This window comes from Pleurodeles waltl, chromosome 7 (assembly GCF_031143425.1).
Source record: "Pleurodeles waltl isolate 20211129_DDA chromosome 7, aPleWal1.hap1.20221129, whole genome shotgun sequence".
NCBI lineage: Eukaryota > Metazoa > Chordata > Amphibia > Caudata > Salamandridae > Pleurodeles > Pleurodeles waltl.
Window position 1 is genome coordinate 1,496,394,631 of NC_090446.1, and position 17,587 is coordinate 1,496,412,217.

The window sequence follows — 17,587 nt, forward strand, 5'->3', positions numbered from 1 at the left end:
GGGCTCCAGGCGGGCACGTAGACGTCCATGCAGTTTCAGTGCCTGCATCTATGCAGGGTCTCCAAGGACACTTGAAGACTGACTGCAGCGCCCGTGCTATTCTAGTAGCAGAACCTACAAAGCACACAGATGCTGCATCTCGAACCTTACCTGCAGTACCCATGGTATTATGATGCTGAACCTTACTACCTGCTCTCCTGAACAGAACTGAACATGCAGTGGTGTGACCCTGAGGTTCTTCGTGGGAAGGCTTTCTTCAACACAAGTAGAAACTAAGGCCACTAATTCCCACTTCACCCAGGGTCTGGCCTCTTTGAGCCTCTCCTGGTGCCAAACCAGGACTGGTGCAAGGTGCTATCTCCCCAGATGCCATGTTTATGTTGTGACTAATCTTGTATTTTCTGATGATATCACATAATAATGTACTCTAGCAAAATGGATGTAGTTTTATCAATTCTCAATATTTAATTCATGATACTACTTTATCACCCTCTTTTTGTATCTTCACTAAAATCCGCAATGGCCCCTGTTCTCAGGCTGGTGCTTTATGTTTGCATAAGCTGCTGAAATAACACAAGTCCGTCTTTTACCTTGCTTAAGATGGCTCATCCAAAGCAGGCCCATGAAGGACAGATCCATGCTGGATTTCCAGGATATCCAGATAATGTACATTTATATGCAAAAAATGGAAATCGACTTCATTAACACAGTTAGTGGCAGCTCTGGACATCATGCATGGATTTTGCCCCCTTGGACCTATAGTAGACACCCCTGCATGGAGTAAGAAGAATGCTGCTACTTAGCTTTGCTAGGGGTATAAACACTCCACAGCAAAGTGTGCAGAGTGACCGCAGGGATAAACAGTACAGGCAGGAGGGATGAGAGGCTTAGGCCTGTCTGCCTCTGGATCATTGGGCTGGGGTCATCCAGGGGTTTATTCTCATTGAGCCCCATCAGATACCATCCCCTGCTGTCCCTTGCCAGGGCAGAAGCATTGTTGCCCACAGGAAAATACATACCTTTCCAGTAGCTCTTGCAGAGTGGCTCACTACCTTTCATAGGGATTGTTACATGGAGATAATCTTTGCAGAATGGGTTCTGGAGGACCACATCAGCCCCCAGACAGGTGCCTCCTCCTTGCAATCCTGTGCTGTTCTTAACTGCTGAGCAGTCAATCAATCAGTATTTGTAAAGCGTAGCTACTCACCAGTGGATTCGATGGGGAGAACCAAGTAGTGGAAGTGGCTGAAAGATGCAAGTGGTGTATGATGTTGGGAGGCTTTAGCAGAGGGCAAGATTGCAGGAGTCGCACAGTAGAGAAGGCTTGGTAAGTTGACCAGGGTAAGTTGAGTAAAGGGTGAGACTGGAAGAGCTGAGCTGTGGATGAGGCTGGGAGACCTGAGTGTGGAACACGCTACTAGGCTGTACAGTTGTTGAGGCTTAGAGGGATGGACAGTGGGTGAGGCTGGGAGAGCTGAGCAGAGTGCGAAGATGAGAAAGCTAAGCTGTAGTTGAGGTTGAAAAGCCTAGGTGTGGAAGAGGCTAGGAGAACCACGCTGTTGGTGAGTGTGAGAGCTGCGCAGAGAATGAGGCCAGAGACGAAACGCGGAGAGAGCTGAAGTGGGTGAAGCTGGGAAAGATCTCAGTATAAGGTGAATGGAGCAAGCAAGGCAAGCACCTGAGCAAAAATCAAGCCTGAAAAATGTTTTGCCAACAGCTCTGTATGTTTAATATTCTTCCTTCAAATTCATAGTGACAAGTACGGGTTTCAAACATCCGCATGTCTGAGAAGGAGAGATTGATTTAAGGAGGTAAACCAGAAACACTGAGTTTTTCAGGTAGTAGGTAGCAGCAAATGAGCACCGATCGGATGGATATCTTTGGTGATCAGCTATGTACCGGTATACTATTGTGTAAGCAGCTCAAGACCCTGTGATAACATTTATGATGGACAACTGGACTTGAACCCCTACTGCATGTGCAGGAGCAGAAATTCTCTGTGTGGTACCACATTTTTTTATATGTGATCTTGACAGACTTCAGGCTTCTTTTTTAACTTTGGTTTGTATGTTGCGAAGTGCCTGTAAAAGCTCCTACAAGGCCAACTCAGAAGTATCAATAGGATGGTGTTAGAAATTGGGTCTCCAGTTGGCAGAGATATACACTCTTGTCCATGTAGGGACCATAATCCTAGTCGAGGTAAGTCACAACACAAGCCAAATTATCCTGTGCTCACCCTCTGGTAGCTTGGCACAGAGTAGGCAGGCTTAACTTGGAAGGCAATGTGTAAAGTATTTGTGCACCAACTCATACAGTAACACAGTGAAAACACCACAAAAATACACCACACAGGTTTAAAAAGATAGATAATATTTATCTGAATAAAATAAGGTCAAAACAACATAAATCCAATAAGCATCAGTTGAAATATCACTTTTCAAAGGTTTAAAAGAGCCTCAGTTCTTAAGAAACAGTGGTTGTATCCTTGTAACACACAGTACCTGGCTTGCATCAATAATACGACACACGGGGACCGCAGAGGAGATGAGTGGAAAAATAGGGTGTTGCAACTTCATTTCTTTCCATGCTGCAAGTTGATGGATCGTTTCTCAGGAGCGCAGTCTTGGTTCTTCACTGCGATGCAGGTATATTTTGACGCCCTGGGATGATGCGTTGAAAATCCTTTATGCACTGGTAGAAGGAGCAGACGCTGTGTGGATCCAGTAGGGGATGCAGCAAAATTTCAGTCGCGAAGCAGGCGCCGCATTGATTTCTAGCTGCAGGTCTAGCACTGTGTCATTCCGGTCGGAGGTGTGGCAATTTTCCAACCGCGATGCAGGTGCTGTGTCACTTTCTGCAGGAGTTGCATCGATTTTCCGACACACAAGGATTTCCTGAAGGGGTGAAGACTTCAGAAACAGGAGGCAAGTGCAATCCAAGCCCTTGGAGAGCACTTTAGGAGGAAGGCAGAGTCCTCCCAGCAGTCAGGAGCACCAGGCAGCAGGACAACAACCAGGAAAGCAGTCCTTCAGCAAAGCAGTCCAGATGAGTCCTTTAGGCAGCCAGCAGTGTCTCTGACAGAGTCCAGGTGTAGGTCCAGAAGTGTCTGATTTGGTGGGGTCAGAGACCCAGTTTATATACCCCAAAATGCCTTTGAAGGTGAGGAAACTTCAAAGAGTGGTTTTGAAGTGCACAAGTCCCCCTTTCAGCCCAGTCTTGTCTCAATCAATCAATCAATCAGTGAATTGTAATGCACAGCTAATCACCCATAGGGCCTCAAGGCGCTGTTTGCGGGCGTGCTGCTCAATTGAAGAGCCAGGTGTGCCTTAGTTTGAGAGGTAGCGTGTTCCATGTCTGGGCTGGGAGGTAGGAGAAGGATCTTCCTCCTGCTGTGCTTTTCCGGATCTTGGTAACGGTTGTGAAGGCGAGCTGTGTGCTAGGATCCTTGTGGGGGGTTATCAGTCCTTTGTGTGAGGGCAGGCCACCAGTCTTTGAAATGTAAGAGAGAGCCCCTTCACCCTTCCTGCCCATTACATAAAACCCATTCAGTATGCAGATGAATGCAGATGTGACTGAGTGTCTTGTACTTGTGGCTGGCTGGGTGGCATTCACAAGGGGAGCTGTCAACCAGCACAGAGCAGACATGGACTGGAGACAGACTGTAAGACACAGACGGTAGTAAGTGCAGAGACATGCCCACTTTCTAAAAGTGGCACATCTAAAATAGTAATATTAAATCCAACTTCACCAGTAAGCAGGATTTTCCATTACCATTCTGGCCATACTAAACTCCTTCCAGATCAGAATCTACCACTCAAAAGTATATGAGGGCAGTTCTAGTGCTGGTCTATGAGAGGAGCAGGCCTCACAGTAGTGGAAAACGAATTTGTGAGTTTTTCACTATAAGGAATTGTAAAACACATAAGTACATGTCATGGCTTTTAGCTGCATGGCACCCTGCCCTATGGGTTACCAGGGCCTACCTTAGGGGTGACTTATGTGTAGAAAAATGGGGGTTTAAGGCTTGCCAAATAGTTGTAAGTGCCATCTCAAAGTGGCAGTGAAACTGCGCACACAGGCCTTGCAATGGCAGGCCTAAGACATGGTTAATGGGCTACTTATGTGGTGGCACAATCAGTGCTGCAGGCACACTAAGTAGCATTTAATTTACAAGCCCTGGACACATGTAGTGCCCTTTACTGGGGACTTACAGGTAAATTAAATACGCCAATTGGGTAGGGACCAAGGTTACCATGTTTAGGGGAGAGAGCATATGCACTTTAACACTGGTCAGCAGTGGTAAAGTGTGCAGAGTCCTAAAACAGCAAAAACTGTATCAGAAAAATGGAGGGAGGGAGGCAGGCAAAAAGTTGTGGGATGGCGACCCTAAGGCTAAGGTCTAACAGATGGTCATCAGGCATTGTTCAAGGATGATATCCTAGAGTCTCAAAACTGGGGAATACCCAGCAGATATTTATTGAGTGTTATTGTGGGCAAACTCAATGGAGTGTCCCAATTCTGTTCTTGATTTTGTCCACATAGGTTAAGCTATTGTTCTTCGCTCTGACTGATTGTCTCCATTTGTCCATCTGTCTGCCTCTTATATGTTGAAAATAGGCAGCCGTCCATTACTAGCAAAGTGGAGAATGTGCACCAAACCTAAGAAGTAAATAGAGGATCTAGATCAGATAAAATGGTGAGTGGTAAACCATGCAGATTTAACCTAAATACAGTAGCAACTGCGCCAATGCTGAATCCACAGGGCACCCTTTATTTGCCTTGAAATGGACCATCTTAGTTGAAGAATCGATCAGGATACAAGTGCAACTAAGATTGTTGGATATATAGGCTACAGAATGGAGTCATACTGTATACCACAGTTGAGGAAGTTCTGATAGTGGTTGTAAAAGACCTACAGTGACTTCCTTGACCTCACTGGAATGGCAGCAGTTTGTACAAGTATAGTCATTTACATCATCTTTCATGGATGATCACCAAAAAGAATGGCGCAGAAGATGAAAGCGTCTTTGTGGTCCTACAGTGCCCTGGCCATCGGTTATCATGATGAGACGGAGCTTCAGCACGTAACTTGTCTGAAGGCAGCCTTTGTTTTCTATTGATGCATAGGTGACCGTTATGTACAGTTTTACTGTATGTCTACCCTCAGACCATTCTTCAAGTTATTGCATCATGTACACAGTCCATGATACTTCAGGTTACTGAGTGAGCGGTAGCAAAGCAAGAGAGAGAAATAAATGGTTTGGATGTTGAATCACATTTTATGACCTCTTCTGCAGTGAGTCAAGGTGATGTAATACTAGGGAACGAGTAAAACCTTCTTTCAATCAATCATAAGTGGACTGTGTCTTTTATTCCAATGAAAAGGAATCTCTTTACCTGTTTTTGAGTGAGTGTATAAAAGAGGTCCACAGCGCAGTAGTAAAGATTTGCGAACTCCAAAAGCGCTCTCTTTACCTGTTTTTGAGTGAGTGTATAAAATAGGTCCACAACGCAATAGTAAAAATTTGCAAACTCCAAAAAGCCCTGAAGATGGCATTGGCCTCTCAGTGGTAATAGTGACTGTTCTGGAATACATTTAGGGGGTCATTCCTACCCCGGCGGTCAAGGACTGCCGGGGCCGGGGATGCGGGAGCACCGCCAACAGGCTGGCGGTGCCCCGCAGGGCATTCTGACCGCGGCGGTTTGGCCGCGGTCAGAACAGGAAAACCAGCGGTCTCCCGCCGGTTTTCCTGCGCCGCCATGGGGATTCCGACACCCCATACCGCCATCCTGTTCAGGATGGCGGTATGGGGTGTCGTGGGGCCCCCGTAAGAGTGCCCCACAAAGAATTTCAGTGTCTGCTTTGCAGACACTGAAATTCGCGATGGGTGCAACTGCACCCGTCGCACCTTCCCACTCCGCCGGCTCCATTCGGAGCCGGCTTCCTCGTGGGAAGGGGTTTCCCGCTGGGCTGGCGGGCGGCCTTCTGGCGGTCGCCCGCCAGCCCAGCGGGAAAGCCAGAATGGCCTCCGCGGTCTTTTGACCGCGGAGCGGCCATATAGCGGTTCCCGCCAGGCGGGCGGTGCCCGCCGCCCGCCGGGCTCAGAATGAGCCCCTTAGACTCCTTATGAAATGAGGGCCTCATTATGAGTTTGCCGGGCAGCGGAGGCCGCCCGCCAAACTCTTTGCGTCAGAAGACCGCCACTCCAATCTTCTGCCCGCTGGCCCCATTATGAGTTGTCCGCTGAGCCAGCAGGCAGAAACAGTGTTTCCGCCCACTGGCCCAGCTGGAATCTACCCACAACATTGATGCCAGCTCATAATCACACCCGTAATCGGCTCGTAATGACAGCACCCAGCATGCTTTTCACTGCCTGTAATTCAGACAGTCAGTAGGAAGCGCAACAGGGCTGTCCATGGGGGGCCCCTGCACTGTCCATGCCAAGTGCATGGGCCCCCATGGAGCCCCGCACCCTGTCTCCGCCAGCCTTTGCATGGCAGTGGAACCGCCATGCAAAAGCTGGTGGACCCAGGAGTCGTAATCCCCAGGGCAGCGCTGCAAGTAGCGCTGCCCTGGTGGATTGAGACCGCCAGGCAGTTGGCTGGCAAAAAGGTGGCAGTGCCGGCGGTCGGACCGTGGAGCTTTTGCCACGGTCATAATATGGAGGCCAGACCACCGCTTTGGCTGTGGTCCGACTTCCACTGCAAGTCTGGCGGTCCTAAGACCGCCAGACTCATAATCAGGGCCTTAGTTTATACCTTACGCCTTCTTGTAAAGCTGTGTAGAATGTACAGTTTGCATGTAATCTGTTGTTTTAAACTGTCCAGTACACGAATCACCTGGCTCACATGATCTTCGTATGAAGGTGAATACACCAAGTTATCATCCAGATATTCCAATAGGGACACATTTAACCAGTCATGGAGTGCTTTATTTATAGAGTGTTAAAATGTGGCCACAGCATTATAAAGCCTGAAGGCCATGGCAACATACACATATTACCTATACCCCATTAGAAAAGTAATTTTTCACTCATCCCCAGCTTGCATTGCTACTACATAGGTCCCATGTAAATTAAGTTTCATTTTGTACTCTACATATTTCACCAAGTGAACATTCAGGAATCGGGGACAGTGGACATCTTTTTTTTTAATGGTATTTAGTGCTCTATATCCTATACATATACATATTTCTTCTCCTTTCTTTAAAAAGAAGAAAAGGGAACAGGAGATGGATGAACATGATTGGCTTATGGTTTAGACAAACCCTGATTTAAATACTTAAGTATTTACTGATTATCTTTCAGTCAGAGAGTATACTGGACTATATGGAAGCTCCTTGAAGATGGAATAGTAGACCCTGGACCCCCTTAGGAATTAAAACTTCAATAGCTTTAATATTCTTTGAGAAGATCAACAGTTGTAGAGTTGGGGGTGGCTATGGTATTAAACACAAGAGTCACAATTGATCTTGGCTAAACTAGAAGCAGAAATGTAATACAAGGAATGTTTGCTGTTTGTTAACGCATTCTAACTAGTGTTACATAAAGATGAGGAAAAGCAAAAGTGAGCAGGCACCAGTCAGTGTTAGGATAGGATTGTGCTGGATTAACCATGACACTTCCACTATCAACATAAGCACAGCAGCACTAATGATATAAAACATGACCAGTACTAAATGGCATCTACCCATGTCACCATAACCAGAGGTGCTTACTCACAGAAGCTCTGATTTCTATTTGGAGACCACAGAAATTCCAAGAATCCCAGAGAACTGCTGATCAAACATATTGCCCATAGCCCCAGAACCAACCATTATTTGTACCACAATAGGGAGCAGTAGTGGGTTTCCTTATATAGTAACCAAGTTTCCCACAATACAGATAGAGGTCTCATTGTCTGCACTTTTCTTTTTTCCGCAGATAAAGAGTCCCATTTGCCACAGATGTGCACGGAGGCGTGGATGTCTTCAGTGTTTCCGTTTCCCTCACCTGGTTTTCACGTTTCTCTGGTAAGAATTGTGTACTTGGGAAATTCTACCTTGGCTTCTCCACTAAAACATACATTCATCAATTTGTAAAGGCATATCAATCAATGCCTGACTGGTCATCTGTTGTGGTACCATGTAAGATAAAGCGTATTTAAGTTACTCTTTTAAGTATTGGTAGAACTTGGCTGACTTACATCTTTGCCTGTCCATGTATAGGTTCCATTGATCCATATAGTTTTTTCATCAGCCATAGACATTAATACTACTTGGAAATGTGTGTGTACAGTATCAACCAGAACCTTTAAAGCCGTTACTACACTACATCATTTTAAGCAGGTTTTACCCCCTGCAAATGTTTTATGTTTGTCAGTGTTCCCTAAAATGCTTTCTTCTTTTATTTAATGGTCAAAAAGTTCAAAAAGTCTGTGTGTTATGTTTACCTGTGCATGCACAAATATCATATATTGAATTATCTACTTGCCAAGAAAGCATTTCTATTGCATTGGTACATATTGAGCTCCAGTAGTCTTCCAGATTATATGGCTAGATACAGAAGGCTGGCACATTGTTTCTTGGTGCATTTGGTATTGCGTATGTGCCCATGAGGCTTTCCATCTGCATTAGCTGGGTACCCAAAAGGAGACAGAGATGCCCTTTGCAAATAACTGAGGCATCTTATGAGATGGGATTCAGTAAAACCGAATTAAATCTGTGCCACTTAAATGTTTTTGATTTTATTTAAACAGATGTACCATTGGACTCAAACACCATTCTGTACTTGGTTTTGGATTTGGCACTCCACCAGGGTATATTCCTGCATAAATGACACTAAATAAAGCCTGGCTACATTTGGGAGGAGGAAAAACGTGCAATTACACATTTGGAAGCTCACAAAGGAGGAAAGCATTATATTATGTCTCCGGGGATCTCCACAGATAATCATAAGCACCGAATAGTCCTGCCCACATGCGGGAATCCTGGAGAATTTTCTTACAATATATCTTCCTTAGTGTAGACTTTCATCTTTCTTCAGTAAGGCCTGGAGAGACACTTCAGATATTAATGTTTTGGAGCTGGCTATATTGGCCAATTTTTCAGATTGCATTTGACAAATGGTAATATTTGTCAGGAAGATTAACTGGAATTGCATTATTTAACAATGTAAATCTAATTCACAAACCTGTTTAAAAAGATAAAGGATGAAGGAGAGGAAACTGTAGCCTTATAAGCTGCACCTGTTCACATATGAAGAGAGTCCGCTCACTGCCCTCCAGTATCCCATCATGCCCAGCAGGGGGCAGTTACCTCTGTTTTTTTTGTCTGAGACAATAGAAGTATTAGGTAGGAAAACGGAATGTCCATTAATCATCCCTGTTTCTTCTACCTGGGAGGAGGGCGTGTTATTTATGATTTTAATGGAGATTCCCAGAGAGAGAGCTAGGATTTAATGTAAGAAACCATCCCTTCTCTTTCAGGAGATCTTCATTGATAATTATAATCACTGAACAGAGTATCAAGCCCATCTCTACAAATTACAGAGGAGAAGAAAAGAGACTACCCATAAACCAGACTAAGTGCATAGATTCCTCAGAGAGGCTTGTCCTACTTGAGCATCTGTTCTCGCATCTGAGTGTTTGGTAAAAGTATGAACCGATCTACGGATTGCTGCTTTACATATTTAAACAATGGGTTCATTAAAACATCTGTAGCCACTTTCCCTCTAGTGGAATGAGCTTTAAGGTTACCGGATAGAACTTTATTTGCTTTCTGGTAGCATAATAGGATGCAGGAGACTATCCATAGACGTGGCTAGACCTGTATGGACCAGGCCATAATTTACGAACAATTGATCAGACTTGCAGATATCACCTGTTTTGTCTAGATAAACTTTTAAGAATCGTGTGACATCTAGGCTATGAATAGTTTTTTTGCTGGAGTGGAACGGTGCTGAAAGAAGGTAGGCAAAGAAATGGTCTGGTTAATGTGGAATTCTGAATCAACTTTCGGGAAGAAGTTTGGATGAGTCCTCATAACCTTTTTACTAATATGCTTTGTGAGAACATAAAGCCGGAATCTCAGTAACCCAACGTGCTGATGAAATAGCTACAAGGAAAGCAACTTTCCATGAAAGGTGATGCAGTGAGGCTTTATGGATAGGCTTAAAGGGAGTCTGCATGAGGCATGAGGATACCATGTTCAATTTCCAGGGAGGGAAGGGACAACGTATTGGAGGGAAAACTCTTCTCAGACCCTCTAGGATGTCTAGTAACAGTAATTTGGAAAGAAGAGGTATGTGAAGGCCATTTTCTATAGGCAGTAATTGCCTCCAAATGACCTTCAGTAGAAGACAATTGTAAGCCTGATTTGGCCAGATAAAGCAAATATGGTAGAATAGCTTCTTCTTGGCACTTCATTGGATCACAGTTCTTGTTGGAACAAAAGATACAAAATCTCTTCCCTTTGAAATAATAAGCTGGACGTGTTGATGGTCTTTTAGCCTCTTTGAGAATGTTCATGTATTTGTATGGTGGAAAGTTCAAATGTTCATATTGTACTATCTCAGGAGCCATGCTGCCAAACTCAAAGAGGAGAGATTGGGATGAACCATCTGACCTCTGAACTTCATGAGAAGGTCTGGTCTGCAAGGCAGCTTCATGTGTGGATGCTCTGACATGTGAAGAAGGTCTGTGAACCACCACTATTGGGGCCACTCCGGAGCTATCAAAATCATTCTGGCATTGCTGATGGAATCGGAGGGATTGGAGGAAAAACATAGACAAAGTTGCCAGATCAGTGGATCCATAGGGCATTCCCCAGTGTCCGTGGTTGGTAATACCTTGAGGTGAAGTACAGGCTTTTTTGTTTTCTGTAGTTGAGGAGAAATCTATATGAGGGAAAACCCACATGCAGAAGATGCTTTGCACGACCTAGTTGTGAATATCCCACTCATAGTGTTCCTGAAGTTCCTGCTTAGGAAGTCTGCTTGAACATTTTGAGCCTTTGGAAGATGGGTTGCAGTGATGTTAAAATTACATGTAAAATATTGTTGCAAGATAACAAATCTAGATCCAAGCGCAAAAAAGGCATGACTTTACTAATCCTTCTTCAGGCTTTTGTTTGTTACTATTTGGCAGGTGGACACCGAACAGCTTCAGCTTTTGGATGTTTTTGTGTGTCCCCTTTTTTCAAAGTTTAGCATTCAATATTGTTTGACAAACGGGGCTTGAATTCACCAAAATTGGGTAAAAAATTTAATTTTGTTGTGAACAGGGAGCCCTAATGCATATGTTGCCCAGGGCCCCAGAACATATTAAGGCCCTGATTATGAATTTAGTGGCTATTTATCACACCTGATAAACAACGATACCACAGGGTATGTTATTTATCAGGTGCAATAAATAGCAGGTTATGAGTTGGTGGGGAATAACGTAAATTTTGGCGTTTAACGCAACAAAATCTGCATGATACGTAAATACCATATGCTTTTCCCCATTAAAATTTGGCAGGTTTCACCTGCCAAAATGTAACAATGTTTGAGGTATTTAATGCATCCGAAAAGTCTCAGATTCCTTAAAAACAGCCAAGCTTGTAATCTCGACCTGTGCATAAACTGGGGTTTATTCACGGGTTGGACTATAACATCCAAGTCATAATCAGGATTTATGAAGGTACTGCTATTAACTCAGCCAATTCTCTCCTTACCAAAACTGAGGTTTGAATGCGGTATACCTCTCAACCCCTGGCCCGGGCCATCTCTCAGCGCTTCAACGCTGGCTTTGCAGACCTTGCAATCGTTCTTGACTTCAGTAGCCCTGTTTCTGTCACACTGGGGGTTGCGCCTTTATCGAACTTTGTCAAAATTGAGTTCTCTTTTATTTTCATTTCTTTGGACTTAAACTATACATTTCTGTTGTAATCTGAAGCAAATGGAAGGTTCTTCCTGTTCGGTGACCATGTCTTCATGGATTTCCTCCTGTAAAACACAGGCATGGTTAACCGAGTGGATACCTCAGCTTATGTCTTCACAACACACTGGATGTCATTCAGTCATCCCCAGTGCTACTTACAGGATTTCCAGACACAGCACGTACAAAACGTGCACCTCTCCAGGGCAGGTGACCAAATGAATCTAAAAAGATTTCTGCACAGATTATTAAAGCATAACACAAACCAGCAGGGATGAAGTGTTAAAGCTGGTAAAACATTCTTAGAAGTTTGCCAGTCTTGGTACATATGATCTTCGGGACACAAAAGCAATAAAAGGGATATCGTATTCACACCTGGCCCATTACTTAAGCTGTTAAAGTCCTTTACAGATCAAATCGCTTTTATTGAATGACCTACAACACCTTATAAAGTATTATAGTACCAAATTTTAACTAGATGTAAAGCGATCCCACAAATTTTAGTACTTCCAATTTAAGGCCAGAAATGTCTTGGTGAATTCCTTATAGAGAACAGTTAGACCTCAGCAGTGACCATGCTTAACATTTCAAAGAGTTCAGATTACTGCAGACCAGTCAGGAGTGGAAGAGGAGTGCACGAAATCACGCAATGAAGTGGCAGACCAATTTCCAGGAGGTTTGTGTGCAGTGCCTAGCGATGGATAGACGTACGCCCCTGAATTATAAAACTTGAAATATTCTCTTAAAGGCAGGCCAGATTAAATCTGTTCTATGTAGTTGCCACCAGCTGTGGTTGTGGGCCTCTGCAGGAGATGATCTCATCTGCAGAAGTCTGGTTTTGGCCAGGTCCTTCTTCTTTTGCAAGTGGCTACCGATTCTTACAGATCCAGGTCAGTGTCGAGGGTTGCTGGATCTTTAGAGAGTCACGAGGAGAGATATGCTGACATTGGTCCTGTATTCCACCCATTTACATCCATAAACCTCGGCTGCACAAAGATTCTTATCATCCGACAACCAAGCCTAAAAAGCGGGAACAATGGAATCTTCTAGGCGCTGAATTACTCAGTCATACTACTGACACAGGACAACAGCAAGTAACACGATGAGCCAACAGCCTCCTGCTGCAGGCCATCTGAATGAGCTCTGGACTCATATTGGCCTTTCATCACCTTGTAGCCCTGCTGCCAGTGACCTCCTGTCCTGAAGAGCAGCATAACTTATGTCTTACTGTCTGCAGGGCATCAGCCAATGTGGCATCAACACAACCTAAAGCACAGAGTAACCCACATTTTTTTATTGCAAATTGTAATATATTATATTTTGTAATGTTTGTATGCACAGCACTCCAAAGTGGATAAAGGATGAGAACTTGGCAGGATACAAAACAGCTAGTTAGATAAAGAAACCTAGGCTCGCCGAGTCTCAGAATCTTTGCAAATCTAATATTTAGTCATTTGGCACCAACCTTACGGTAAATATGTGGGGCATTCTTTTTCAATATTTAGAGAAAGTAGATGGGAGTATTTTATTTTAGAAAAGACAAAAGATTCTCCCCTTTTGTTTCATTAGGTCTGTATCATTGTTTCTGCAATGAGTTGCTGTCGTTGTAAATTTTTTAGGATCGAGATTGCGTCGCATGCGCTTGCGCATGCGTTTCACTTGCTAGACGCTTTAGGAATCAGAAAAGGGCTCGGAGCCCCGTTCACGTCATGTCAGTTGAATTTCATTGGTTCATGGGCTTGCCTGCTAAAATCTGCTTTCTTTCATTAGCGGAAGGCACGCATACGTCATGCCTTTTCCGGTGGTTAGCCCTCCTCGAGCGCAGCGACCAAGTACTGAAAAGATGCGAGGCTCGCTGTTTCCTGTCCGGTTTGTGGACTACTTTCTATCTTTTGTTCGCAGCATGATCTCGCTTGGCAGGAGTTGAGCGCTTTGCATAACATCGACGATGTTACATAGTTAATTGCACTTTTGCCGATTACGTAGATAAGTGCCTATAGGTTTCATTACGAGTGAACTGTAGCAGCGCGATCACGCTGTTTTTTTATTTCAATGTGGGAAGAAAAATCCGGTTGGGAGTTTACAACTGCTAATAGCAGTGCGATTGTGCTGTTTTTTTCTTTCAGTGTGGAAAGAAAAATCCGGTTGGGAGTTTACAACTGCTAATAGCTGTAACTCGGAGAAATGCGAGACCCTAGTGCATTGCAAATGCTTGTTAACTATTGCATGGAGACATTTTTGGAGGTTTTATTTCAAAGCTAATCATTCGAAGGGTGTGTTGAAAACGTATATGTTTTTCTATCTTCTTTGTCCAGTTGTGTCTTTCAGGAATAGCAGAGAATATGAATAGAAGGAAAGAAGGAGGAAGCCATGCATGTCTTGGTGGCATGGGACAGATCTCCAGTGATTAAGTCCAACTGAAACTTGCAGGGGTGAATGCAAATTTGGTGAAATGAAAAAATTACCCAGAAGTCCACAGCCAATGTTAGTTCGATAGGTGTGAGGTCTGATATAAAACTGATCTTCCCAGTTACTTCCCAAGTGCTTCCCTTCACGTATCTCCAACTTCTGTGACTCTTCTGGTTTTTAGGTGTGGCTTGTTTCATCAAACCTTGTGTGATCAACTTAAAAAAGAGTTTTCACGAGTACAACAGAGAGTGGGCTTTAGTCCCACCCACATGTTGGTGGACAGGAGTACGTGCTATGATTGCTCCCACAGCAAAATAGCTTCTGTTGCGTGCAACTATGATTATTTTATTTGTTTATACAGCTGCGTAAGCTAGCTCCTGTATGGCTGCCTAGAGGAGGCTCACTATTCAGTCTCAAGCTTACAACGGGATCGAGCTAGATCAGTGGTTCTCAACCTGTGGTCCTGGGACCTCTGGGGGTCTGCAAAGCCTCCTCAGGGGGTCCACGACTGCTTAGAAAATTAAATAATATTAACACCTTAGGTCCCCAGATTTCAGTAATGACTCAGTGGGGGGTCCCCGGATTCCAATAATGATTAAGTGGGGGTCCCGGGGTTCCAGTAATGATAAAGTGGGGGACCACAGAAGTCAAAAGGTTGGGAACCACTGAGCTAGATCTTTCAGGGGCACACACATGGCACTGCAATGCTGCTAAAGTCTCCTAGAAAAGATGATTATTTACAGTCTCTCTGTCTCTTATCCCAAGTGAACCATAGTTACTTGATCAGCTCTTTATCTCCGGCAGCAAGAGGGATGCGAGGAGGTCAGCCACGAGGAAAGTATTGCTGTTACCCAGCCCCCCCTCTTCCCTCTCCTTCTTTTACTTTAGACTTAGGAGTGCAGTGTGTGCAGCTTTGCCGTAACATGGCTTTGCTTTAAAGAATTCTGTATTTCTTTTGAATTTCTACAATGTCATATGATTTCAAAGGCTACGACCCAGCACGTTACCTGGTCCCAGGGGTCACAAATGCAGATGGTGATTTACAAATGTTCATGAAGTGTGTGAATAATACTAAAAATATCTTTCAAAATGTTTAAAATAAATATGGATAGCCAAATACGGTTTCTGTTATTGACACAGTAGCTGCATTTGATAACGGAGCATATGAAAGTGGTCACCATGAAAAAGCAGTTTTTCAAAGCTGCGCGTTAGTACCAGAAGCATGCCCATGGTGTCTCCGTTGCCTGCGGAGAACAACTTTAGCGTTATTAAGAAGGAACTACCTGAAAAAACACACATGGACTATGTTCAAAGCATAGTTCACTAATGGCATCCCGCCGGGGCGGTAGGGAGGTATGGAAGGTGTGCATTCACCAGCTCTGTTGTAGGTACTAGTAGAGTCACCAGCCCTAGTGTGGATACTGGTAGAGTCACCAGCTCTGGCTATGGGTACTGGTAGATTCACCAGCTCTGGCTGTGGATAGTGGTAGAGTCACCAGCTCTAGTGTGGGTACTGGTAGAGTCACCAGCCCTGGTATGGATAGTGGTAGAGTCACCAGCTCTGGCTATGGGTACTGGTAGAGTCACCAGCCCTGGTGTGGGTACTGGTAGAGTCACCAGCCCTGGTATGGATAGTGGTAGAGTCACCAGCTCTGGTGCGGGTACTGGTATAGTTACCAGCTCTGGTGTGGATAGGGGTAGAGTTACCAGCTCTGTTGTAGGTACTCGAAGAGTCACCAGCTCTGATGTAAGTACTGGTAGAGTCACCAGCTCTGGTGTGGATAGGGGTAGAGTTACCAGCTCTGTTGTAGGTACTGGAAGAGTCACCAGCTCTGGTGCGGGTACTGGTAGAGTCACCAGCTCTGGTGTGGATAGGGGTAGAGTTACCAGCTCTGTTGTAGGTACTGGAAGAGTCACCAGCTCTGATGTAAGTACTGGTAGAGTCACCAGCTCTGTTGTGGATAGGGGTAGAGTTACCAGCTCTGTTGTAGGTTCTGGAAGAGTCACCACCTCTGGCTGTGGATAGTTGTAGAGTCACCAGCTCTGGCTGTGGATAGGGGTAGGGTCACCAGCTCTGGTGTAAGTACTGGAAGAGTCACCAGCTCTGGCTGTGGATAGGGGTACAGTGTGGGGGAGGTTGAGACTGACTGGAAGAGAATCACAGGAGAGGCTTTAAACTCAAAGGAGACAACAACACAGAGCAGAACACAAGTTTTTGGTGGGAAGAAGCACATGAGGAAAAAAGTAGAAAACACATGTGCACTTGTGCTCCAGGGAAGGTAAAACACAAGATGGGCAAGCTGGGAAAAGGAAACTCATTGAATAAGAAGCAAGCAAATGAGACTGACAATAAAACTAACCGATGGCAAGGAGTGGTCCGGCTGTAAGCCCCTGTAAATTCTTGGTAATCCCACAGGAGGTCTTTTGCAACCTGACAATGCGAGTACTTGATATAGAAACAAATGACGAAAATGTAGAAATCTTAAAAATAGATTACACCATTTGCTAGTTGGTTTTCTTCTATGCTGTGGTGTTCCTATTGTGTGATTTATTTTTCCACTTTCTATTAAAGAATATATCTTGGTTTTTTCACGAAATCTTTTTTATTTTTTTTTTATTTTTTTTTAACAAATTAGGTTTCCCTGGTAAAGGTGCTGGTTTCCCGGAAGGTCTGAAGTTGGACTGTGGATGATGTCTAGTCTGGACACAAGGAGGAGTCAGCGACTTATCAAAAGCTAATCTAGGCTCTTTTTTTTTATATAGTTTTGTTTTTAAAGAAGTCTCTTTCCTTTTTCCTAAACGTTGTCTTTTATATTGTCTTTTATATTAGCATTCATACGTTTTATTGTTGCTGTCTCCACTTGACCATTGTTCTGCTTATCTGGGTATTTGCAGCAGAGTTACTTTGCTCTTAATTCAAGTCAGTGGTGGATGTAAACATTTTAATGTAAAAATATGGTGGGTTCAGAAAGGAAGGTAATAAAATGCAGTTATCACACAATGAAGAGTGGCATGGTAAGAAATATATATTCGTCTGGACCAGCATTTTAAGGGCGATTGCATAGAACATTTTGGAGAAAGCAATATAACAGAAGAGAGTGTTCACACTTCCATACTTATCTATGCAGAGTAACTGGAGCCTCCCTCGAGTCCCTGCACATTCAGTGGGCGCACTTCCCACCAACCCTCTCCGCGTGCCTCGTTGTCCCTGAGACCCTTAACCTGTGAGGAAGACTGGTCACAGGTGAGGCTCTTGGGAACTATGTGGTGTGCACCTCCTCGG

General features: G+C 44.3%; 1 long non-coding RNA gene across 3 annotated transcripts in view; it reads left to right on the forward strand.

The window, feature by feature from the left end:
• The window catches only part of LOC138246570 (uncharacterized), a 402,277-nt gene extending 384,957 nt beyond the window's left edge, over positions 1-17,320 (forward strand). For 2 of the 3 annotated variants that reach the window (XR_011194309.1, XR_011194308.1), the window contains exons 7-8: positions 7,923-8,011; positions 16,941-17,320. This is a non-coding gene — a long non-coding RNA (uncharacterized lncRNA). The remainder of the gene's footprint in view (positions 1-7,922; positions 8,012-16,940) is intronic. The other variant, XR_011194310.1, reaches the window with a different exon arrangement.
• Positions 17,321-17,587: the final 267 nt, after the last annotated feature.